This window comes from Talpa europaea, assembly GCF_964194135.1.
Source record: "Talpa europaea genome assembly, chromosome: 3".
Classification (NCBI taxonomy): domain Eukaryota; kingdom Metazoa; phylum Chordata; class Mammalia; order Eulipotyphla; family Talpidae; genus Talpa; species Talpa europaea.
Genome location: NC_140069.1, coordinates 76,133,020 through 76,160,230, shown reverse-complemented (window position 1 = coordinate 76,160,230; position 27,211 = coordinate 76,133,020). Strand labels below are relative to the sequence as shown.

Sequence of the window (27,211 nt, the reverse complement as noted above, 5' to 3'; positions counted from 1 at the left end):
TTATAGATTCATTCCTTTGTCCTGTGGTGCACAGCAGGGGACAGTAAATATTTTCTGTATATGGTCAGATAACAAATGTTTAGAGGCTGCAGAGAAAAAGGTCTCTACCATTACTTTCTTATACAATTGGACTCAAAAAGTTATAGAAAGTGCATAAATAGGCACATAGTGTTCCATGTGCATTAGGAGCTGATGTCCTATTTGAAAACATCATGTAGAAAGTCTTAATTTCTTGTAACTAATTCTGTGCTTTTAGAAAATAATGTTTAATTATAGTTTTTACATTTTGAAAGTAAAATCAGCCACATATATACTTATCATGGAAAGACAAAATTTAAATTCATCATAGAAGAATGCTCTATTGATGAGTAATTAATTAGTATACAAGGCTTTGTTTAACTCTTTAGTTGAAGGAATCACAAATTAGATGCCAATTCTGTGTTTTTGTTTCAGAGTCAGGATACACAGTGGTTACAAAACACACTCAATCTGGAATCCAGCCTTATACCCTACTCACTAATTCAGTGACTACAAAGTAAATACTCTCCATACCTGTCTTCCACATACACATGTGCATCAAAATAGAACCAACATCAAAGTATTATTACAAGCATGAGATGAGTCACACATAAAAAAGATTTAGAACAGTGCCTGAGAAAGAGCAGTCACTATGAAGGGATGGCCTGGGCATCTCAAAACAAAATCCAAATGGGAACTATTAGTGGAATCCACCTGGGTATGAGATGATATATATGCCAGTCAAAATCCTGGGTACATGAAGACTGTATAAAAGCATATGTGCTGGTTGGGTTCTAACATCCTTTCTGTAGATTAAACACCTGTCTTACTCCCACACAAGGAGAGGGTGTGAGCGCCATTCCATATCGTACCCCAATATTTATGGAGTAAATGAACACTGAATTTCTTCTGGATGACCTGACAAAGTTGAAAAAGCAGGGGATTTGGCATTTTATTTTATCTCTTAGTCTCCAATTATTCATATTCATGTGGAAAAATCAATGTGACATTGCAAACATACTGTGATGATTGTAGAAAATGAACAATCACCAGAATATTGTCTTGCACTCAATGAATTTCTATTTGAGTCAGATACATATATTTACAGGTCACCACTGGACAGTAAAATATACTAGTGCACAAGTCCATTACTGTAGGAAGGGAGGCTCAGGCTGGGCTCCCAGGCGTGAGGCCTGCGAGGTGCCCATATTGGGAAGGATGTGGTGGGCACAGACCTGAAGTGGTTTTTGTGTAGGTGATCTTAGTGATTCTAATGCTGTGGCCCAAGGTCCAGCAGGCACAATAATACATGGCTTCATCTTCTTTTTCTAAGAAATCAATTTTCAAGGTTGAAGTAGAAGTAGAAATGTCTTTACTTGCTTCAAGCTTGATTTGCGCATCCACTTGTTTCTGAACAGGTTTTGTTGTAGATTGGACATACATTAGATGTTCTATATTCTGGCCAGGTTTCTGTCGGTACCAGTGTATGTAATCATTGTGAAAGTTAGCAGAGAACACCTTACAAGATATCTGGGCAGTCTGAAATCTTGTGCTGGAAAATGATATTTCAGGTTGCTCCAAATTTAACTGCCCAATGCCAACTACAAACAAAGAAAACTGCATGAAAATAACATACAGACAGATAACAATAAAAAATTTTCTCAGTGTCTATAGATGGAAACGAGCGGGGGGACACTCACAAGCCCAGAGGGAAGAGAAGATGACAGCTTCCAAGAGAGGCATCCTGTTGGCTGGCTGGCTCCCAAGGAGAAGGTAAAAATGTGAGGTCCCTGTGAGCAGGAGTTCTGAGGCCAGTGCTGGGAGGGTGGGGCTGGTGCTGGTGTCTGATGGTGAAAAGTGGTGACTGGTAATTTACTGGGGTTCTTCATGATCTGCTGCAAATATGAGAAGTTCTGTGGTTTCCTGCACCACAAGAGCTGGCAGGTGAATCCCATCTTGAGGTTTCAAGATCTAGGAAGAAATCCCTAGTATGAAATTGCACAGGGCCAGAAATATTCTCTTATCCACTCACCTGTCCCCCTGTGTAGTGACAGGAATTGACACAGTGCAGGTTTTCTACGATCCAGCAGACCGGGTAAAGGAGGAGAGAGTCCTGGAGCCCTCAGTGGCTTTTGCAGGCTTTTATTGGAATTTATCGGGTACATGGCAGGTAGGGGTGCCGGGAGGCTGCCAAGCTTCCCAGCCCCCAGCAAGTCTTCACTTTTTCTGGGCTTTCCGGCCTTCTCTCGCATTCTCTCTGCTTTCCTGCTTCTCCTTCTCTCTTGGCTTCTGCTGGCATCCCCATGACGCCACCCTTAAAAGCCCAGTCTTAGGCCAGGTGAATCCCATCTACATATGCCCACACCCTACTCCAGGTGCCCACCATCAGGCATGCATTCAGGACCACAGGGTTCTGTCATCTATCCTAATGGCTGGCAGGAGGGCAGAAAAGCCTGATACTTTTTACCTTGCCCTACAGTCCACCCCCTCAGGGTTTTCTGCCATGCAATCTACATAGATACAATTTTGTTTCTTAGCAAACATAAACAATGCAGCTATGGCCCACAAAAGCAAATACATCACAATATAACAACAAAATACAACAGAACACAAATAAGTCCAGGCAGGGCACCAACCTAGTGGCAAAAGACAATTATTGGCACCAGCAGATGATCCACCACTTCTGCTGCCGAAGGCACTGCTCATACGAGGGAGGGGAAACACTCACGGCATCTGCCGTAACACACCAGGAGCCATCACGCTTCCTGGCCTCTCTGGCTGTAGTCTTGGCTACAAGCCACACACAGCATCCACCCCCAGGATTGGCGATTCTATACTGTTGGGGGTAATTGCCACTCTCAGGGTTTCTGTCTGCGGTCACTCCAACACTTGGCTTTCATAGCCACCAATGCGACACGCAGACCCCTGCACTCAGGCCAACCCGCTGCACAAGCATATGGGTCGGGGATCCAAACTCCACATGCAGCCTCTCTTGGGTCCCCTCTTTGGCTTGGGCTCCACCCCACATTCCCCACCTGTACCCCAAGGATGGGTTCCTCAGCTCCTCACCCTCACTCAACAACAAGCAGGGCATCACACACAGGTGATTTTATGAGACTCACTGGCATTCCTCAGCTTGCTTAGTGCTTAGCAGCCACTCAGGGCTTCCCAAACTCAGCATCAGCACCAGCTTTTGCCTTCTCAGTTGGTTTCTCCTCTGCCTAGCTGCTGGGCATACACAGGCTGCTTTTGGCCACCAAGGCCCACTGGCCACCCGCAGATTCCCATCTCCTGGGGTTTACAAACGAAATTATTCCACCCCCAGGGTCCCAAAACATATCAACCTGCAAGGTCCTCTGCCTTCTGCGGGATTGTCAGTCCAACTCCATTAGTCCAAGTCCATCAGGCCTCTCCCTGCATCAGCACTGGCGAGCTCTGAATCACGGTCCACTCTTCCCCAACGATTCTGCTGCCTCAGGGGTCGTTGGCTGGTTCTCTTGGGCCGTCTCCTTCACTGGAGGTCTGGTCCTGTAGCTCCCAGACCTTGTCCATCTCCTGTGCTGCCATGACACCTCCAGCGCTGATCCAGGCTTTTGGTCTGCTACTACTGAGGTCTTCGAAGGGCTCCATACCCATCTGCATGGATCATCTTGCCGATTTACACCAATTGTAGTGGCAGGAATGGACACAGTGCAGGTTTTCTACAATTCAGCAGACCGGGTATAGGAGGAAAGAGTCCTGGAGCCCTCAGTGGCTTTTGCAGGCTTTTATTGGATTTGCCGGGTACATGGCAGGTACATGGCAGGTAGGGGTGCCGGGGGGCCGGGAGGCTGGCAAACCTCCCAGCAAATCTTTACTTTTTCTGGGCTCTCCAGCCTTCTCTCTGTTTTCCTACTTCTCCGTCTCTCTCAGCTTCTGCAGGCGTCTCCGTGACGCCTCCCTTAAAAGCCCAGTCTTAGCTCAGCTGAATCCCATCTACCTAGGCCCACACCCTATTCCAGGTGCCCGCCATCAGGCATGCATTCAAGACCGCAGATCCGTCATCCATCTATCCTAATGGCGGGAGGGCAGAAAAGCCTGATACTTTTTATCTTACCCTACACTAGCAAAGCTTTTTAACGTACCTTAGGCACGTGCATTGGGTTATTTTTATGTTTTTTCAATTAACAAGATATTTCACACAGATTAAGACTCAGATATCAAATTTCATTTATACTCTGGGCAATTCCAAGAAAGGGAAGGTCTGCAGTTACTGTGAGACAGAGCAAACTGTGGAAACCAGCTTCTACTCACCCTGAACCTCGGAACTTTTGTCTGAATATGGATTATTGGCAACGAGGAGCCGGTGTGCTCTGTTACTGCTGCGACTGCGGCTGCTACTGTGGTTGCTGCTGCTTCTCACCCTGGTCTAGCTGTGAAAGCCAGGAATTTAGTCCTTGAACCCCTGTGAGTTCTTGTTCCATGAAGTCATAAAAAGGAATTCGTAGGTAGACTCTCAGATAAATAAGCAGAGAGAAGCAAATCTTTATTTAGAGAGTAAAGAAATGTTTATTTAGAGGAAAAAGAACAGACGTGAAGACTCCAAGGTAATGATGCCAAGGAGCAGCAAGACGCCGCCATGAGCCCGTGTAAAGGGCATATTTAAACTTTTTTTTTTGGCCTATTTTAAAATATGCAAAGAGGCAGTTAGCTCCTTTCATTAGCTCTTAGCCTAATAAGGAAGAAAACTTTCTTGTTTTAATTGAGATTGAAACTAAGCTGCTTCTATTTTAGTTGTAACTAATGGTTAAGAGCAGGGGTCCTGAAGCCAGGCTGCTTGGATCAAATTACAATTTGTGGCTTATTAGCTGCCTGACATTGGGGATGTGCTTTCACCTCTCTGCTGCAGTTTCCCCTTTATAGATCAGAGATCATTGTGCTGGCTCACCTGGCTCTTTTGAAAATAATTAGCATGTACTTAGGCCAGTGCTCAGTACTTGGGAAGCACTCTGCAGGGTTTGTATTCACTGGAAAGTTAAACAGTGATTATGTAAATTGTAGTATTAATTGAAGTTATTGAATTTAAACACTTTCTTCCAATGATGGTTAAACTCCGGTAATGTGACATGGTCAAGAACAAATGACACAGAACATGGCCCAGTGTCAGTCTTTCAGGGGTGTAGGGTAAGGATAAAATGTCAGGCTTTTCTGCCCTCCTGCCATCAGGATAGATGACCAAACCCTGTGGTCCTGAATGCATGCCTGATGGCGGGCACCTGGAGTAGGGTGTGGGCATATGTAGATGGGATTCACCTGGGCTGAGACTGGGTTTTTAAGGGCCCCGTCATGATGATGCCAGCAGCAGCTGAGAGAGAAGCAGAGAAGGCCGGAGAGCCCAGATAGAGTGAAGACTTGCTGGGGGCTGGGAGCACTGCCAGCCTCCAGGCTCCCCAGCACCCCTGCCTGCCATATGCCTGGTAAATCTAAATAAAAGACCTGCAAAAGCCACTGAGGACTTTGACTCCTCCTTTACCCTGTCTGCATGGGATCATAGAAAACCTGCTCAGTGGCCTGTCCTGCCTTTACAAGGGGTCAGAAATTACTGGGTCAGGAAGATATTTAATGTAACTCCTACCTCACAAATATAAGTGGACATGCCATGGTCTTCCACAAGGTAATTCTGTGCACCTCAGAGCCCATTCAGTCCATGGGAGGAGCGGGGGTGTCAGTGGGGTACATCTGCAGTGCTCCCTCATGTAATGCCTGAGATTCTGAGTCATTTCTTCTACGCCCCCCGCCCTCCAAAGAATAGCTGTGCATGGAGGACAGACCCCTCAAAATCAGGCAGGTTTCCCATATCGTCATAACTAGGGGAGTGTAGGGTAAAGAAAATGTCAGGCTTTTCTGCCCTTCCGCCATCAGGATAGATGATGGATCCTTGTCCTGAATGCATGCCTGATGGCGGGCACCTGGAATAGGGTGTGGGCATAGGTAGATGGGATTCAGCTGAGTTAAGACTGCTTTTAAGGGTGGCGTCACGGGGGGACGCCAGCAGCCCCAGCCAGCAGCAGCAGTAGCAACAGCAGCAGCAGCAGAATCTGAAGGAGAAGCCGGAGCAGAAGCAGAGAACACCAGAGAGCCCAGATAGAGTGAAGACTTGCTGGGGGCTGGGAGGTCTGCCAGCCTCCCAGCCCCCCAGCCAGTACCCCTGCCTGCCATATGCCTGGTGAACCCCAAATAAAAAACCTGCAAAACTACTGAGGACTCTGACTCCTCCTTTACCCGGTCTGCATGGGATCAGAAAACCTGCCCTTGCCCAGGTCCTGCCCTTACAATTGGCGTAAGTCGGCAAGATCCATGCAGACGGGTATTGGAGCCCTCCGAAGACCTGGAGGGACTAAGGAGAACAGACTGTTTGCCTGTGATGACGCTGGAGGCGCCGTGGTGGCACAGAAGATGGACAAAGCCCACGAGCTACAGGATGAGACCTGGCGTGAAGGAGACGCCGGAAAGGACCAGCCAACGACACCGGAAAGGACCAGCCAATGACCCCTGAGGCAGCAGGCCGTTGCTGAAGCAGGTAGAGGCCAATGGAGTTGAACTGATGGACTGATCGACTTGGACTGATAGACTGATGAACTGATGATCTTGGACTGACAATCCTGCCAAAAGGCGGAGGACCTTGGCAGGTTATGTTTTTTTTTTTGAGCATCTGGGGGTGGCCAGTGGGCCTAGATGGCCAAAAGCAGCCTGTGCATGCCCAGCAGCCAGGTGGAGGAGAAAAGCCAACTAAGTAGGCAAAAGCTGGTACTGATGCTAAGTTGAGAAGCCCTGAGCGGCTGTTAAGCAGCCTGGGTATGCTGAAGACCTGTGAGTCTCGTAAAATCACCTGTGGGTGATGCCCTGCTCATTCTTGAGTGAGGGTGAGGAGCTGAGGAACCTGTCCTTGGGGGACGGGTGGGGAACGTGGCTTGGGGTGGAGCCCAAGCCGAATGCAGAGTTTGGATCCCGACCCATGTGCTTGTGCAGTGGGTTGGCCTGAGTGCAGGGGTCTGTGAGTCGCATGGGTGGCCATGAAGGCCGAGTGTTGGAGCGACTGCAGAAAGAAACCCTGAGGGTTGGCGATTACCCCCAACAGAATAAAATTGCCAATCCCAGAGCTAGTGCATCCTGGGGGTGGATGCTGTGTGTGCCTTGTAGCCGAGACTACAGCCAGAGAAGGCCAGGAAGCCTGACGGCTCCTGGTGTGTTATAGCAGATGCCGTGAGTGGTTCCCCTCCCTCGTATGAGCAGTGCCTTCGGCAGCAGATTTGGTGGCTTATCTGCTGGTACCAATAATTGTCTTTTGCGCTAGGTTGGTGCCCTGCCTGGACTTATTTGTGTTCTGTTGTATTTTGTTATATTGTATTTTGTTATATTTGATGTATTTGCTTTTGTGGGCCATGGCTGCATTGTTTGTTTGCTTAGAAAATTGTATATATATGTATAGACTGTATGGCAGAAAACCCTGAGGGGGTGGACTGTAGGGTAAAGAAAATGTCAGGCTTTTCTGCCCTTCCGCCATCAGGATAGATGATGGATCCTTGTCCTGAATGCATGCCTGATGGCGGGCACCTGGAATAGGGTGTGGGCATAGGTAGATGGGATTCAGCTGAGTTAAGACTGCTTTTAAGGGTGGCGTCACGGGGGGACGCCAGCAGCCCCAGCCAGCAGCAGCAGTAGCAGCAGCAGCAGCAGCAGAATCTGAAGGAGAAGCCGGAGCAGAAGCAGAGAACACCAGAGAGCCCAGATGGAGTGAAGACTTGCTGGGGGCTGGGAGGTCTGCCAGCCTCCCAGCTCCCCAGCCAGCACCCCTGCCTGCCATATGCCTGGTGAACCCCAAATAAAAAACCTGCAAAACTACTGAGGACTCTGACTCCTCCTTTACCCGGTCTGCATGGGATCAGAAAACCTGCCCTTGCCCAGGTCCTGCCCTTACAGGGAGCAATTCCAGAGTGTATATGTGAGGAGAAAAGATAGAGGCACCCACAAAGTCATTAAGAAATTCCCACTGACAACTGGGAGAATGTCTAATGAGAAAGCAGTGCATATTTTGTCTTTCAAATTGAAAAAGAAATAGTCATCATGGGTGACAAAATGCAGGCTTTGCGTTTAAGTATGCCAATTAGTTTCAGAACAGTAATTGAGCAACTTAGACTCTTCAGTCTCTTAAACTGTGCACTATAATTTGTTCCTACATCTAAGGTATCCTACATGGTTAAAAGGATGAACTAGTATGTAGTCGAAATTCACCAGCTCCCTACTCTATGCACATCTGACCTCTATGCAGGGTGACAGGATGCATATGATTGTCAGTGTTTGTATGTGTGTGTTGGTGGGGGAGTATCTGCTATTAAAGAAGAGTCACCAATAGTAGATACTAATGTTGCGGGTTGTATATAAAAGCACTAATACTTCATCTAATCCCATAATGCCTAGGGACAGGGTGTTGTAACTTCCTTTTCAGATGAAGAAATGATGGCACAAAGATTCATGTAGCTTAACCATGGCCACACAGATGCGAACACCAGGCCCAGGATTCAAACCCAGGTGCCCTGCATGCAGGTGCAGGAGCTTCCCCTCCTCCATGCTGCCCCTCCCATGTTTGCATGGCTCTCATGGATTATATGAGGATCGGGAATCACGAGGCTTGTGAAACACTTCTGCATATTGCAAGTCATGATTGATTTATTCAGTTACAGTGGAAATATCCTAAAACAAATGAATCTTAAAAGTTTGCCTTTGCAAGAGAAGTAATTTCTTTTTTTATTTTTTTTTAATTTTTATATTCCCCATACAATTGCACCCCTCTTATTTTTACCTCAATCCCTCCTTTCCCAGACCCCCATAATGTGTCTCTAATTTATACTTGTTTTTTGATTTTGATTTTTTCTATCTTATAGTTATTCTTTTTCCTTTTCCCTTATTTAGATTTTCTAGATTCCTGCTATAAGTGAGACCATCCGATATTTTTCTTTTTCTTTCTGCCTTATTTCTCTGAACATGATCCCTTCCAGCTCCATCCATGTTGCTGAAAATTGCATGTGTTTATCTTTTATGATTGCTCAGTAATATTCCATTGTGTATATGTACCACATTTTCTTGATCCAGTCATCTATTTTAGGGCATTTGTGTTGTTTCCAAAGCTGAGCTATTGTAAATAGTGCTGCTATAAACATAGGGGTGAAGGTGCCTTTTGAATTAATGTTTCTATGTTATTTGGATAAATACCTAGGAGTGGGATTTCTGGATCATATGGAAGCTGCAAGAGAAGTAATTTCTAACCCTTCATTTGTCTGTGGCTTCCATAGAGCCAATGTCCCATAGAAAGATCATAATTGCCATTTCTAGGAAAGAACTAGAAATATTTATTGACTCAGTTGTATGTATTGAGCTCTGTTGTGGTCCATTTTCTTAACTTCGACTTCAATCAGATTTCAAAAAGTTGAAGTACACAAGACAAAAGCAGATTTTCATTTTTTGAATTTATTGTATTTATTATGCAAAACAAGATACAGAATTGAAGAAGCAGAGAGAACAGTTTCAGGGTGTATAAGATGAAAATCTTCAAGGCAGTCATGTGGCTAAAGCGCACTAAGGGAGTGTGACTAGAAATTGCATCCTGACTACTCAGCAGGCAGAATAAATGGGTTGAATAGAACAATTTTATTGAGGTTATTGAGACAATAGAACTAAACAAGGCTTTAGTCAGATATCCCCTGTCCTTGACTCTGAAAATGGCAGAATTTGTTGTTACAGAATAAAATTTTCTGTTTGTTCAGGTTTTGAAAAGTCATTACACAATAATAATGAACAAGAAAAGTACAAGAACTAAAATAACCCAAACCCAGAAATTCAGCATGGCAGGATCCTCACAGAACCTTCCAGCGATAGTCAATGATGAAAACTACTTTACTGTTTTGTGCCACCATCTGTTAGGGAATCTTCCCATTGCAGCAAACTCCTGGTGTCCTGAACAGACTGAAGGTGATGATGGCAAAGTAGACCACGCTCTTGAGAAGAAGGAGGATGTAGGTGTAATAGGCAGAGGAGTGGGTGAGCTGCAGCTGCAGTGACCCTAAGAAAAAGTGCTGTAATTAGTGGTTTTATTAAATAATAGTATAAGTTAATAAAGATGGGGTCACAATATTTTTTTTTTCTGATAGCTAACACTGAAGTGACATTCACGTGCCACCAAAATCTGAAAGAAACAGCTACAGCCACCACCAGCACCAAGGACCACAGCAACAACAGATGCAGCCTCAGGTCAAGTTCAACAACCTCTGCTACATTTTCATAGAACATTACAAAATATTCAAAAATAAGGTTCAAGTTCTTTTAAAAGAGTCTTAAGGGGAAAAAAATTGTGATAAGTTTTAGCATTTCTTCACCCAGACCATTTCTCTAAGTAAAATCGGACTGAAATCATCTTTTGTCCTTGATCAAATGCCAAATACTTACTTTGAGATCTTTGCATGAAAATTATTTAGATTTTGCTAAATCTATGATATTATCTTCCTTCCAATATTATAAATTTGATTGTGAGAGAGGGAAGTAATTTGTATGATGTCATGCATTTAGTAAGTATAAGAAGCCAGATTTCAACTCCAACAACCTAACTATAAAGAATACATTCGTAGGGCCGCCCTGGTGGCACAAGAGTTTAAGATGCAACCTATGAAATTATCTGCAACAACAGTTCCATCTTTGGCCAGGCAGCTAACCCACATGGTGCAGCCAACCTCTCCTGACTTGCCCGCTCCTCCCCTCAGCAGTGTATTTCAATCAGTCTGCTAGTTCTGTCCCCTACTCTGTCTCTGGTGAATCCTCTCACCCCCCACACCTCTGGCCTGTATCCCAGTTCTTGTATGCATAAATACATAAATCTTTTGTTTTTGGAAAAAGAATGCATTCACCACTGTAATTCTGTGTCTCTAAATGTAATATATATCCACACTTCAAAAGATTAAGCTTAAGTGTAAAATTCAATTGCTGATTCAGAAGTCGTCCCACATTATACATGCAATAATAATCCATGGGGATTTGATTGTGTTGTCAGTGGTGAGAGTGGGAGGTCTTAGAAGAAAGAGGTTAATCCAAACTCTCTAAAACTTTGGAGGTTATAGCTCACACATTTCTCTTTCCTAAATGCCTCTCATCTTCCTGATGATGTTATGGGATAACTGCATATAATATATATTCAGTTTTCCAGGAAACATATAATGTCAAGAAATAAAAGTGGGGCCTCCCCGGTGGCGCAGCGGTTGAGCACTGAGTTGCGAAGCTGCCCTCAGCCTCTGCAGCAACGGTTCGATCCCCAGCTGCTCCCTGGCCACCGGAGGAGGGTCCCACATGGCGTGCAGAACTCCCCTGCCGCCCGCTGCTCCCCTCAGCAGTGTACTTCGGTCCTTCTGCCTGCTCTGCTCCCCGCTCTGGCTCTGGTGAATTCTCTCACCCTCCCGCCCTTCTGACTGTACCCAGTGCTTCTACAAATAAATAAAAGAAATCAAAAAGAAATAAAAGTGACAATGAGGCTGGCCAGGCAGGGCGCTCAGTGAACCTAAGGGTGGATGAGTCTCTTCCTTGGCAAATTTCCCTTTCACGTGTTTTATTTTGATAGAGTTAGAACTCTAGAAGCAGTAAGCACTTGGTGACAGAAGGAATTTCAAGTGGGATTTGTTTATAATTTCCCCACCCTTGATTCAGGTAAGGTGTTAGATGAGGTTCTTAGCCCCTTTGATATTGGGTAAGGGTGAAGCACAGGGCTGGAGTCAAAGCTGTAAGTCATTTTCTCTGTACCTATGTAGGGAGAAGGAGCTAGAAACTGGCCCTGATTCTGTGCCAGCTAAAGGAGACATTTCACAAGGTCACTGTATCTCTCCAACAACTGAGTGAGGTGTAATTATTCCAAATTGGTAGATGAGGGAAAGTATTCCTCAGAAATGTAAATTGTTTGTCCATACTCATGAAATGAATAGTCAAAAATCTGGAGTTAAAATTGGGTCTGCAGTACTCTGAGGCCCATGCACTTCTCCCTACTCCCATGTGTCCATTATATCTCAGGACCTTAATGTTGGGATTTCTTGCCCTGAAACTGTATCTTAGAGGAAGAGTGGAGAAGTGATTAAGGGAAAACCCAAGAACTAGCTGTGTAACAGGGTACAAGGAACTTCATAAATCTTCGTTTATTATTCTCCTCTAAAACAGTCTGGGGGTGGGGAGTGAGAATATTGTACCACATCATGAGAGAATTATAATTTAACAGGAAAAAATGCATTCAAAACATAGCACCATGACCTGTATATGATGCTCTCAGTGTCAGTTCATGCTGCTACCTACTGGCAAGGACAAAAGATGTAAAAAATAATATAATAACAAGCTGGTAGCATGTTTTCTCCAGACATTAGAAACAAAAGCAACACAAGTGAATAAAATAATTCTGAGCATATGGCTGTACACTCTAATCTCAGCCATCCCATACCCATGCCAGCATTTACTGTGTTAAGATGTGTATCACTCATTCTATTATATAAAATGCATACATTTTTCTACCTTACAACAGGAAAGCTCAAAAGCTAAGTGATCAGGAGAAAAAAAATAGGTCATATATAGCATAAATAAAAACAAACATGTACAAAACTTACATGTACAAAACTTTCATCTTCCAGACTAAACTTTTTAGGGAAATTATCAGTTGTGAAAGGGATAAAGCATGTATTATGTGTTCATGTCCACTATTTGACAGTGCATGTCTGTGTATGTAGATGATTGATAGATTTTTCTTTTATACACCAGTTCAAAAGTTAAGCTCATAAGGTAAAAAATGTGCTGTCATATTACAGAAAATCAAGGCATATGCAAAAACTTACTGCTTTCACCTGTTATCACAGCAGGGGCGATGTACTCAAGACCATCTTCTTTTCCTCTTGGATTCAGACCTTCTAGCATGGTGGTTGTCTCAGTGTAGGTGTTCAAAAAATATTCCATGACTAGGAAAAAAAGGGGGGGGGCTGCTTTATGTCTTCAGCGCACACCACATATTGCTGACTTGAAGGGTCAGTACCAAAATGACTCATTTTATTCCGATAATCTACACCAAAATCTAACATGTTGAAAGAAATATGGCTCAGTGATATTCTCATTTATGCAAATAAAGCAGCTATACCATTCCAAAGTATTGTAACACTTACTCAGGCACATGGTTTTCTAAAGTTGGGGGTTTGTGGACATGACAAAAATATTTTCTCAAAGCTATTATCTACTGAGTGATTATTACTGTGCAGGATCTGTGTTAAATTCAGTATCTCATTTAATCCCCCAGTCGCACTGAAGCAAATTGTGTCCTGGAGGGATCCAGGTTACACAGGAGGAAATAGGTGTAGAGAGTATAAGTAAATTGCCAAGAGTCACACCCGTGATTGCAGAGCCAGCATTCAAAGGGTCCTTGTGGGAAATGAATGTGATAAGGCAGGTAGAAACTACTTATTAAAATTAATCCATAAAAATAGTAAATAATCTATAGTGAACTATAACATTTCTTATAGCGATATTAATTATTATTAGCAAATGCCATTTTAATTATAGGAACTGAGCATTTAGTGCCTTTCCTTCCAGGATGGGATGATAGCTCAAGTCATAATTACAATTCTTTGATCATATAAAGCTTGACGTGAGAGTTGTACTTATATCAATGTAAAAATGCAAAATAGGAAATATACATAAACATTTTAAAATTTTTCAAAATTTCTTAAAAAATAATTGAAAGTAGGATGGAAGAAACAGCCACAACTGCTGTTTCAGTTTATCCTCTTCCTACCAGATGTGTTCCGTCCATAAGGACTTGGGTCTGTTATGCCATTTTATGTACTTAACGATATCTTTTTTAGATGTGTTCTACCAAAAGGGTTTGAGGTTAGGTTTTGGGTAAATTCCAAGAAAGAAAATGTTAGTAAAATTATGTTTAGATCTTATTATCTTCAAGAACTGCATTTTATGTCTGGTCTTATTGCTTACAATGACTTTATTGATTGAAAGATAAACAATACCTTATTGTCATGTACTGATTGAGGTAAAAACAGTAAGGTAGCATTTTTTATTTTGTAGTAAAATCTGTGTATTCTGAGCTCTTTCCCAATAAAGGTTAATTGGAAAAATTGGATGAGACTAGTTTTACCTCTCTTCAAAATCACTTCATTTATTTGTGCTTCCAGGTTATACTGTTAGCTTTTATCAGAAACAAAAACTAATTAAAAAAAAAACTTCCAGAAATGATATTAGATAGGCATCTTAACAGAAACAAGGTTATCAGTTTTGTTACAAGGAAAATTTTTTTTTTTTTCAGAATTAAGCACCAAGTAAATCACAGTATGAAATGAAGTTCTCTCCTTTATAGTAGCCACCCCCATGGATCTTGTTATGTTTCTTACATTTCCCTCAACACTGGAATAACCTAATAGGCACATAAGCCCAGTCATTATATTGAGCTTACACTGTGTATTTTTGCTTCTCCTCAGTTTCTTAGAAATAGAAAATTGAGGCTCATTTTGTAATGTCACCTTAGTTATTTTGAGGAAAGGATATATAAAATATATTCTTTCTTATATATATTATATATACATATATATATATCAGTGTAATGGGATTGGATGATACATACACACATATGTATCCTAAATAATATATCCTATTATATACATATATAAAATATTTTAAAAGTTATCTCGTATTTTGAAAGCAAGTGTTTCACTGATGTTATTTCATTTGTTCTTTGCACAGTTCCAGGACAGGGCCAGGGCTTGTCTTTAAACTGAATTTTATTGATGAAGAAATTTAGAATCCAAAAAGATAAAGTTTTAATTCAGAAATTTCAGTACATAGAAAAAGACTTCCCAATTTTGTAAGTGCATCTCTCCCTAAACCCCTTCCCTACCCACTGCCTAAGAGGGGGTTATTAACATCTGGGAAAAGTACAAGTTGATTCTTTTTGATGGACGCTATGGGGCCTTTAGTCTGCTTTGTTCATTCTCAGGATTCTAAGTCCTGTGTCTATTGAATTCGGGGGCCACTGCCAGTGGGTCACATTTGACTCTTCCCACACAAAGCAGATGTGCACAGCCTCTACATAAAGGGACTCCTTTGGGACATCATTCCTGAATCATGGGTGACATTCAGTGATAAATTAGTATATCTATCTACCATATGGAACTTGGATAGTATATACTACATATATATACATATATATATATATATATATATATATATCTGGGCATAGTAATTCATCTTAGTATATTCATTCCCACATCCCTTGCCAGGAACTCATTATTTACTACAATAAATGTTTGTGGAGCTGCATTTACAAATATACTTTGATATAGTCATCTAGAATCAAAGTATATTTGTGTACATTAACTCTCCCATCTCGGATGAAATAGCACCATGTGCTAGTTTACAAGACATGAATCTGTAAAACTGAAGACCATAATAAAACTGCAGTAACCAAATTATGCAATTTTTGCCAAGGCATGATCTGGCTCCCTCAGGTCAACATGATTTTATTGCCTAATAACTCACTTTTTATAGATTAAAGTACAGCAAGATTGACATGAGAGTGACTTTGCCTACAAAGTAGAACATTCCTGAAAGATGTATAATTGTTTCTATTTCCTCATTAAGCAAATCATCAAAAGTCAAATCTCTTTTTGGTGTTACATGCTAAGTTGCGAGAAGCTATCATGTATGTTTATTTTTATCCATAGGAAAACCCTAAAAAAACATCATTGTGATCTTAATTTTTTGGATGATAACATTGAAGCTGAGAAAAGTTAAGTAAAATTTTTCTCTTTTATGTTCAAAGCATATACTATTTTAATTCTGTGAGGAAATAGCAGGACAATTATGCTACTGTTAAATGTAACATTTCAGGGTATAATTTTTTGTTTTCATTAATATTTGATAGATAAGGCAGTATAATCCTTCTGGGGGATAAAAGAGATCTGGGATGATATATTTATATTTGTGTACATACCTTTCTTTATTGAAGGAAAGAGAATGTTTTGATTAATCCTTGTGGTAAACTCGTGTTCGACAACACAAACATGGTCTTTATCCATAGACATTTCAGGCACCGTCAGCCAGCTGAACTTCATGTACGTGTCTCCAGTCTTGGTAGTATTTCCCTCCTGTGATTCCAGAATTGCAGCACCATTCTTTTCTTTCCAACTTATCTTAACAACATCAGGGAAAAAATTCTCAAGAAGACAAACATATGTTCCAGCCTTATGGAGGTTTATTTCAGCCATTGAAGGAAGTATAACTGTAGCCGTGGGTGAAAAATCTGCATCAAGGTCTCTATCTGTGGGAGAAATTGAATAGCAATTGAAAAGAATTACTGGAGAAACACAAGTATTGTGTTGTTTGGAGCAACTTAGCATAGAGTAAAAGGAAGAAAAGATGTCATAGTACTAATGTTTACTTTAAGTTGTCATTTATCCACAATCGTTTGTGAGGTACTTATTGCTGTACTCAATATTTTTAATGTGAAATGAGGTCAGGAAGTTTTGTAACTTGTGCCCAAAGTCGCAGTATTGAGAATCAGAGTCTGGATTAAAGCCTGTCCTTTGTTTTCTCCACAGGCCAGTATCACATATTCCCTATCAGTCTCCCAACACTCAAGTACACATTTATTTTTAAAAATCTCTATGGTAATAGAACATATTTTGAAGGTGGATGGTGTTGGAGAAGGGAGAGGAGACCAGATAATTTTGGTGATAGTTAGAATCTTTGGTTGCTTCTAAAGTAATTTTCTTTCCTATCCTGTGAGTTTTGTTACTTATGAACTTTTTTTTAAGATTATTTATTTATTTATTGATTGATTGATTGATTGATTTATACAAGAGCTGTGGTACAGGCCAGAGGCCGGGAGGGTGAGAGGATTCACCAGAGACAGCAGGGAGCAGAACAGGCAGACTGACCGAAAGCAGTGCTGAGGGGAGCAGCGGGCGTGATAGGAGAGGTCTGCTGCGCCTTATGGGCACCTCCCTGGCGGACCAGGAATCAAACCTGCTCTGCAGAGGCTGTGGACGGCTTCACAGTGCTGCGCTCAACCCGATGTGCCACCGGAAGGCCCTACTTAAGAACTTTGACCAAGTAACACATTTTCATGTTCTACACTCTGTGGAATATTACTCTACCTAAATATTCTGGATATACCATATTTACTTTATTTTCCATATAAATAAATGTCAGGAGGAAGACTGATTTTTTTTAAACATCACAGTCCCGTGTTTTAGTAGAATATGCTTCCAAGTGTACTTATCAATTTATTGATGTATGAATGCGATATATCAATGCATGAAGTTTGATCTTTCAGCTTGAAATGTGGATTTCATGCCCACTCTGAGTCAGTATAGCTCTCCTAGTTAATTTCTAATATTTTATAACACTTGATTTCATAATGGAACCACTTTAGGATTTTTAGTAGGGTAACATTAAATCTGAACCTCCAAATTACTTATGGTGCATAGAATTTAAAAGCAAAGTAGCTATATTTCTAAAACTTTTGTGAAAAATTAACTGATTATTTTCAGAAATGATCTTATATTAATCTTATCAAGTGATGTATCAGAATTTTCTGTCAATTTAAAAAATGTTCAATAAAATCATAATTTATTTGGAATTTAATTGGAAATTTAACCACAACCCCATATTTTGACTCTATTTTCTCACAGTTTGTATCTGCCCTGGGTAGGTGGCTGCTGAACTGCCTCAAAGCACCACGATTTCCTGTTTTCTTTTCTAATGCTGAATAGAGTGTCTATATAATTGGTCTAATATTAAAGTTATGGTTCCAATATTATTTGTAGACACAATGTCAAAATAGATCAAATAACATCAAATATTTAAAAAGGGCCTGTCACGAATACGAGAATGTTTCTTATTAATATACTAATTAGTAATTAAATGATTGAAATTTTAAATATTTGAATCCTTTATAACTTGAATTCCAATAGAAACTCATATTTTTTACTAATATTCTTTGTGAATTACTTTGGAGTTGATTTAATAATTCAGTGGAGCAAATAGTTATAAGTAAAAAATTTACATTTCTCATTTAAATTGAGAGGGAAAAAGAATTCTTGAGGATTCCACATGTGTAGTAAAGGTTGTGATATTCACACTAAACCAGTAAGCAAATAATGTTGAATTTTTAATCATGTTGAAAATATAATTAATTCATATTGTGTTTATGTTAATTTCATATATTCAGCTTTTACAATAGTATTGTGCATTACAATCAGATTATAATCATAAATCCATTTTATTTCTTTTCAATACACACTGTCTTTTTAATTTTAAAAACAAGTTATATAAAAAATAATGGTACATTATTTTATGTAATTTTAGTCTCTAATCAATATATTACATAATCTAATTTGATTCTTAGAAAACTTTTTTCTTCATAGGATTACTTGTAATCATTATACTAATGAAATTGAAAATTATTTGATACATCTAGAAAGTTTCTATATGATAGCACACTATTCTTAATTCCTATTCCTTTTCCTTAGCTATATTATTTAAATTTATTCCTCTCAGGACAAAATGAGTCTTGAACTTCCATAAATTTCTCAAAAGAGAGATAGCTAAGTAATTAGTTTACATAATTTGTACTTACATTTTAAATCTTCATATTGCAAGGTTTTTTCCTTTATATGTAATTTTTAAATCTTATCGATGTTAGTTTTTTTATAATCAAAAAATTTTGGGGGTCTCTTAAGTCTCAACACTACCACTACTATAGCCTGAGTTCTATCCCCTGCCAGGGAGCTAACCTACATGGCACAGCAGAAATCTCTTGTCTCCTCCACTACTCCCCTCACAGTGTATTTCAGTGGATCTGCCTGTTCTGCTTCCTACTCTGTGTCTGGTGAATCCTCTTAGCCCCTGCACCTCTGGCCTATACCCTAGTCCGTCTATGGAAAAAATCTTTTGGGGAAATTTAAGAAAAAAAATTTTGATGATTCATAGAAAGGAAAAGATTTAACACATTAAAAAAACTTACTAATTTATTTACATGCATTAATTAGCATATTTAAGGGTGTTTTATTTTTTTAATTCAATTTTATTTTTATATTCCCCATACAATTGCACCCCCTCTTATTTTGGCCCCAATTCCTCCTTTCCTCGCCCCCCCCAAGGGTGTTTTAAATATTTATTTATATATATTTTTACATCATTGTTCATTTTTGTACAATGTTGATTTCTCCTCTCAGGTGTATTCACCGTAAAATTCCCACCCCCAAGTCACCTGTGAACCATCACCATAGTCCCTGGTGCTCTTCCTGCCCCTGTTTTAATCCCTGCCCCCTCCTTCCCCAGATGAATATCTCCAATTTATAGCTGCCTGCTAGTTTTGTCTTTTTTTTTTTCCTGACCCCTTATTTGCTTCTATTGAGGGTTTTGTTTTGTTTTTGTTTTGTTTTGTTTTGTTTTGTTTTGTTTTTGCACATAGGAGAACTGGGGTGTAGGCCAGAGGCGGTAGTGGGGGCTGAGGGCAGGGAAGAGAGGATTCACCAGAGACAGAGTAGGGAGCAGAGCAGGCAGATCTATTGAAGTACACTCCGAGGGGAGCAGCAGGTGAGACAGGAGAGGTCTGCTGGGCCTTGAGTGGGTTAACCACTCCCTGGTCGGTAATCAGCAATAGTGGTGATAACACTGAGATTGAACCCCTAGGCCACCAGGGTGACCCCAGTACATTTGAGTTAAATGTCTGAATTGTTTATGTCTCATTACAATTCAGTGGTATGCATTTCATATAAATATACCAAATATTAAATTCAAAGTATGATATTTCAAAGCTGCATATTGTGTTCTGTTTTACTAAGTGGGCAGTAAGATAACTCTTCATTTGCGCAAATAGAAATACAGCTGAAGTCTCTGGAAAATGTCTGATGGTCAGTATTATTGGTTGTAAACAATTCTCCCCTGACATTTGAATCAGGGTATCCTCTATTGAACAAGCACTCTCATGTGCTAGACAAGTATTTCATTCACTCTACCCTATTTGGTTCTCAAACAACCCTTGCTGGATACATACTGTTATCCCCTTTTGTGAGAAAAGAAAATGAGGCCAGAATATCAATACCAAATTCATATAAGTGGAAAGTGCTAGAACTAGAACTTCAGGTGGGTCTGATTCCAAGGTCCTTACCCTTTTACAATAACATTTCACCATCAGAAAAGGAAATCGGCAAATTTGTAAAACTTACCTGAAAGAATAAACTTTGTTCTTGGACCAAATACTTTCATAGTAGCTACATACATCATATATGGAGTATTTTATACAAGACTACATGTACATAAAACCAATCTTATTACAGTATCTGCACAATGTTTTCCATGAAATCATGATTTGTTTTAAGAACGTTCCTAAGACTTCCAAATCTAATCCTCATCATTTTTTAAATATTTTATTATCCCAATTTAATTATTTATTTTCTTCCTCTATTAATTAAAAAAATTGCATTCTCTGAAACTTACCTGTAACAATAAGTTTTGTTCCCACACCAGAAATGTGCATACCATGCCACAGTAATTCAACCCATAGCAAAAACTTTAGTAGACTAAAAAAGCTTTTCAAGTTCTTCAGATTCTAGTGGAACTATGATAGCCTGCATCAAGACCAGAGTCCTTCTGCTAATGTATTTTGCTCAAAAGAAATTCCATGGTTGAGCAAATTAAGGGGATTAAGTTGTGGTACTTTATTATCTAAAACCAATAAAGTTAGTGTAAGTCTGTACAAATTCCTACCTATAGTAAAGTAAAGCAGATCTAAAGTGAAACCAAAGAAGACCAAGATGAAACAAGATCTGAAAAGCAATTTGACTAAAAATGTGATTGAAATAGGAGATTATCATTGTTATTAGGCATTGTTTGATGGGAATACGCTCTAACATGACATTTTCATCTCATTCCCCTGTTAATAGACATTCAATATTTTGGGGGTACAAATAGATCCAAAGTAATTAAGGAGAAATACTCCTTCCTTCATTTGCACTCCACTTTGTTCTAATATGTCCTGAATGCATAGCCAACATCAGTGTAAACCTGCCTTTCACATGTCCACCTTATGCTAACAAAATCAGAGACTACCTATAATCTAGTATGTGTGATCAGTATATGAAAATATTTCATTTGTGTTATCCACAGAAAATGGCTCTTTTCCCAATCCACAGCCCAATCTATTTGCATTCTGAAATTTTACCCTGAAACTGCCATCTATCCAGCTCACCTAACACTGAGCATCAAACTACTGACTGTGGGCATTCAAAGAAAATGCCTAGAGAAATGGCAAGATTCCTGATAGTCACATCCATCTAGGATCACATTAGGTCACTAAAACATTGTCTGCCTGACCATATCTGCTAAGAGTCACTTCCTATGAATGACATTAAATGTGAAAGAGCCCAAAACAGTTATGCAACAGAAGTGTAAAATGGGTTTGTTTAAAAACCTATTTCTTTCATTTTATAAAATGGATGTTGAAGGCAGTGTCTATTCTGCTTCACTTTTCTCAATGATTTGTGTATTGATTATATTGTGGGGAAAATATAATCTTATTTGAAAACCTGTTGTGCTTCATTTAATTCAACAATTAAAAAAAGGCAAACATTGTTTAAAAATGAACAATGATATAAAATATATATAAATAAAAAAATAAAGTAAAAGTTAATTTTAAAAAAAGTATGAACTCCACTACATTTTTCTTCCACCTTTGAACACAAAATTTTACCCTGGCCTTTTTGCTAGATGATCATAGGCCTTTTTGTCATCTGCTTTCCTTAGTGCTTTGAGTTTCTTCTCTTTTCTTTTTCTTTTTCTCTCTTTTTTTTAATGGTATGACAGTATGTGTGTGTGTTTGGCTTTTGTATTTAGGTCTTTTCAAGTAGATTTTGAAAATAGGAAGTTTAAATAAGTGACAAATATGTTCATTTTAGTTTATTTTTTTCCCTGACCCAGGGTTTGATAGTTTATTTTTTTATTTTTTAATATTTATTTATTTATTTATGCATACAAGAGCTGGGTCACAGGCCAGAGATGTGAGGGGTGAGAGGATCCACCAGAGACAGAGCAGGGAATAGAACAGGCAGACTGACTGAAATACACTGCTGAGGGGAGCAGCAAGCGAGACAGGAGAGGTCTGCCTCGCCATGTGGGTTTCTCCCTGGCCAGCAGGGGATCAAACTCAGAGGCTGTGGATTGCTTCATAGCGCAGTGCTTAACCTTGAGCCACCAGGGAGGTCCAGGGTTTGATAGTTTAATAAGGTCTATCTTGAATATGGCATGAGGAAAGGAAGAATACATATCTGAAATTTAGTTTTGTGATATAGACAAAATCAACGCAGAATTCAAACAGAAAGAAATGTCAAAACATAGGTATGGCATTTTTTCCTAAAGTCATCCCTCACGCTACATGGTTTGTCTTGTGTGAAAATTTTCATATTAAAAGATGTTATGCTGTTTTAATTTCAAAAAGTTACTAATTGGAAAAGATATCAACCTGAAATAAATTCAGTTAATGCTGGTTTTGCAATTGGTGCTTGTATATCCAATGAAGAAATTTTAACATGGACTTGATAAATATTATGTGGAGTTAAAATCTCTCCACTTCATGTATATATTGTACATATTTCAAATGACAGCACAAATGAAAAAAATGTTTTTTTGTAAATGGATAATTGTATCTTCTTATAAAATCCAGTTACATCATCATATAGGGATCCACAAGCAGACACTCAGATAGATAGATCTTTTAAATACAAGTGAAGATTCTGAACAAAATTTTTAATGAAATTGAGGGCAAAAAAAACAATATTCTTCAAATGATCTTTTTATTTTTGGAATTTTTCACTTTAAAAAATAATTAGTTACTGTTGTGTCTTTTAAGATTTGCTATATTTTATAGTTATGTCTAATCCCCAAACTTTTATTTTATGTAACTTTCCACAAGTTTTACAAAATTGCATTAATTTTGGCATTTTATAGTCTTTCATCTTCATCTCGGGTAAAAACTAAAATTATAAAAGCATAGCTGAATAAAAGTGGTCTTATTCATGTGTGAAGCTTGATAATGGGTTTTCATTGGAGAACATAGGTTTTAGGAAAATATCTTTCACTTTTAATTTAAGTAACATTTGTTTCCAACACTGTAAATGATTTAAAAATTTAGTAGTTTAGTAGGCATAATACCCAGTTAAGATATGAAATACTATAAATGGGTACTTGACTTTTTGTCTACATCATTATGTTTATATATTCAAGTTTTAAAACATACCCACTTTTTTTTCCTAGATTTGCCCACGGGAAAAATGAGTGTTCCCACTGGGCAGGCTGCAAGGGCTTCTGGGACTTTGTCTGGTGTACTGGCCCCTCTTCCACATGGTGAGTCCTGGCATGCTTGATGAGCAGACCAACAGCCATCTTGCATGTGCAGCTTCTGCTACTTCTGCTAAGAAGCCAGGTGCTTTCTGAAATGGAGAGTTCCTGCTTGGACTCTGGTCTCTCTACCAAGGACACCAACTGGGGTAGGAAAGACTTCACTCAGCCACATACCAACCTATAAATTCTCTACTCTCCCATTTTTCACTCCCACAAGAAATGAATTTTAATTGTTACTTATCGCTATATGATTGATTTTGAGTCCTGTCCTGTATTCTTAAGTGCAAAAAGTGAGGACCCACCAACCATGAAAGCTCCTCTCCACAGTATTTCCTCTATTTCCAATTGCTTATAGTTTTACATCATCTCTTTAGTGTTAATGATGGCTTTATAGTTCATGAATTTCACCGGAATTTGGTAGATCATCAAATGCTGTGAATCTCATGTGTCATTTAATAATTTGGTTGCCATTTTGAAGCCCAGCAATAATTTGTGCATTTTTGTCATGCTGATTTTAATTTAGAATTTTTGATGACATCATTAATTTAATAACAGCAAATTTTGAAAAGAAAGACATCAAGAGTTATTAAAACAAAGTAAACCTACTAATGGACACACACAAGAGATAAAATTATATACTATCTGTGATCCACTAGCTTTCACAATGCACAATGATTTCATTGACTGTTTACATGATATCAGATATGTTTCCACAGAGCATAGAGTGTCATTGGAAAGTCCTGTGTTTAATTGTTTATTAAACTGAAGGCAGCTTTTAGGAGAGGCCAGGTCATTTTATATTCATACAGTTTCTTGAACTTAGCAATTTTAGCATTCGTCTTAATTTTTAACCTTTTGATCTTTTAGTCTTTTATGGGTTTTTTTTGCACTTTGGGTACTTAATGTGCTACTATTCAAAAAGTTTTTTTAAGATTTATTTTTTTATGCATACAAGAACTGGGGTACAGGCGAGAGGTGTGGGGGTTAAGAGGATTCACCAGAGACAGAGTGGGAACAGAACAGGCAGACTGACTGAAATACACTGCTGAGGGGAGCAGCAGGAGAATCAGGAGAGGTCTGCTGTGCCATGTGGGAATCTCCCTGGCTGGGAGTCGAACTCGTGCTGCAGCGGCTGCAGCTTTGTAGGTTGTGTCTTAACTCCTTTTTTCCTCCATGGTGTAAGACTACAAGCCATGGCTCTGTGTTTTCTGGAAGTGAAAGGAAAAACATATATACAATTGGGGTCTGCTATGACCTAGGCAGCATCCAAGCATTCGTCTCTATTCAGCATCACATCTTAAATGGCTATTATTATTCAAAAGCAGAGTGGGGGCTGAGAGTTATGGAGTCAAACTTGTGAGGAATTTGAGTTCAAGTTTATAAGATTTAATTTTTTTTTTTTACTACATCACTTTGGAAGAGTTGGAATGATGTCTTTTGCTGAAAACAGCAAAAGACAACAGAAGAAAAAAATCATAAACCAATATACTTTATTTAAATATTACATACAATCTTTGAGATTTATTTTTGTGTATCACATTAATGAGTTAGCCAAATTTATTTTTTATGTGTGGCTTTCCAATTTTCCACATATCATTTATTAAATAAACTGTCTTTTCCCTATGTACAGTACGAATGTTTTCTCATAGATTTGGTGCTAGTATATGCATAGATTTATTTCTGGACTTTTGATCTGTCACATTGATCTTTGTAACTATTCTTGTGCCAATACCACATTGTTTTTAGTACTTAATGGCAAAATTTTAAGTTGGGGAATGTGATACCTCAAATTCTCTCTTTTATTCATAAGATTGTGTAATTTGAGGCCTTGTGATTCCATGACAATTTAATAATTTTTATTTCCTTTGACAAATATTACTGGGATTTTGAATCAGAGTACATTAAATTTGCGTCTCATTGTAGGCAAGATATTCATTTGATTATAATAATTCTCCCCATCCATGACCTTGGAATATATTTCTATCTCCTTATGTCACTAAGTCCTTTAATAATATTTTGTAGTTCTCATTGTATAGGTCTTTTACCACCTTTATTAGGTTGAGTCTGAAGTGTTTAAATCTTTTCAAAACTATTATAAATGGAATTTCTTTCATCTTATTCATTGTTTGTAACAAACGCTATGGATTATTTTATTATTTTAATCCATTAAAACGCTATGGATTTTTGTATGTGTACTTTATAGCTTGCCACTGTTATATTCATTTATTGTTTCTAATAATTTTTTGATGTAATATTTAGGATCTTCTTATATAGTAATAGTTTCACTTCTTCTCCTACTCGAATTTTCTTTATCATCTGTGTTTATGTCATAGCTCTGGCCAAAACCTCTAGAAGTTAGTTAAACAGAAGTGATGACACAGGAATCCTTGTCTTTTGCTTAATTTCATGGATAAAGCTATCAGTTTTTCATTATTGAATATTTTGTTGGCTATTAGTTTGTGATTTATTATCTTTGTTATATTGAGTTCAATTACTTCTGTTACAATCTTAGTTACAGTTTTTATGATAAAGGGCATTGAATATCGTCAATTGATTTCTTTGAATCTACTGATATTATCATATGTTTATCTTACTTTTTTGTATATGGTATGTACTTTAATTGGTTATATATATATTATGCCGTCCTTGCATCTTTGGGATGATTGCCACATCATCATAGTGTATAATCATTGTGATAAACTGTTGAATTTGATTTGCTGTTACTTTGCTGAATGTTTTTACATTAATGTCAATAAAGTATATTGGTTTATGATTTTTTTTCTTCTGTTGTCTTTTGCTGTTTTCAGTATTTTTTTTAATTCCAAACATGAAACAGTTTTATTTTTTTTAATTTAATTTTATATATCTTTTACGTCATTCTTCATTTTTGTACAATGTATGCTGTCTCATCTTGGTTATATTCCCCATGAAATTCCCACCATCAATTCCCCCGTGTACCATCACCAAAGTCCCTTGTGTTCTTCCCATCCTGTTTTGATCCTACTCCCTTCTCCCCCTCTGTAGAATGTCTCTGGTTTATAGTTGACTGTTGATTTTGATTTTCACTTTATTAGTTACTTTTTTTTTCCTGATCCCTTATTTGGATTTTCTACCTTATTCCTATAAGTGAAACCATCTGGTGCTTTTCTTTTTCTTTCTGGCTTATCTCACTGAACATGATCTCTTCCAGCTCCATCCATGTTGCTGTGAATGGTTTGAGTATATCTTTTTTGACTGCTGAGTAATATTCCATGTTGTATATGTACCACATCTTCTTGATCCAGTCATCTATTTTGGGGCATTTGGGTTGTTTCCATAGCTTACCTATTGTAAATAATGCTGCAGTAAACATAGGGGTGCAGGTACCCTTTTGAATTAATGTTATTGTTTTCTTTGGGTAGATACCTAGGAGTGGAATTGCTGGATCATATGGAAGCTCTATGTTTAGTAGGTTGAGGAATCTCCACACAGCTTTCCATAGTGGTTGGACCAGTTTGCACTCCCACCAGCAGTGCAGGAGAGTTCCTTTTTCTCTACAACCTCGCCAACATTTGTTGTTGCTAGTTTTTTTAATATGTGCCATTCTCACTGGTGTAAGATGGTATCTCATTGTGGCTTTGATTTGCATTTCCCTGATTACAAGTGATGTTGAACATTTTTTCATATGCCTGTTGGCCATTTGCATTTCGTCTTTGGAGAAGTGTCTTTTTAGCTCTTCCGCCCTTTTTTTTTTTAGGTT

At 38.9% G+C, this 27,211-nt stretch overlaps 1 gene segment (V, D, J or C); it reads right to left on the bottom strand.

Moving 5' to 3' along the window:
• Positions 1-9,971: 9,971 nt before the first annotated feature.
• LOC311168856 (T-cell receptor gamma chain C region C7.5-like) lies at positions 9,972-16,371 on the bottom strand. The segment is given in 3 exons: positions 16,061-16,371; positions 12,906-13,025; positions 9,972-10,114 (listed from the first exon to the last, which is right to left on the bottom strand).
• Positions 16,372-27,211: the final 10,840 nt, after the last annotated feature.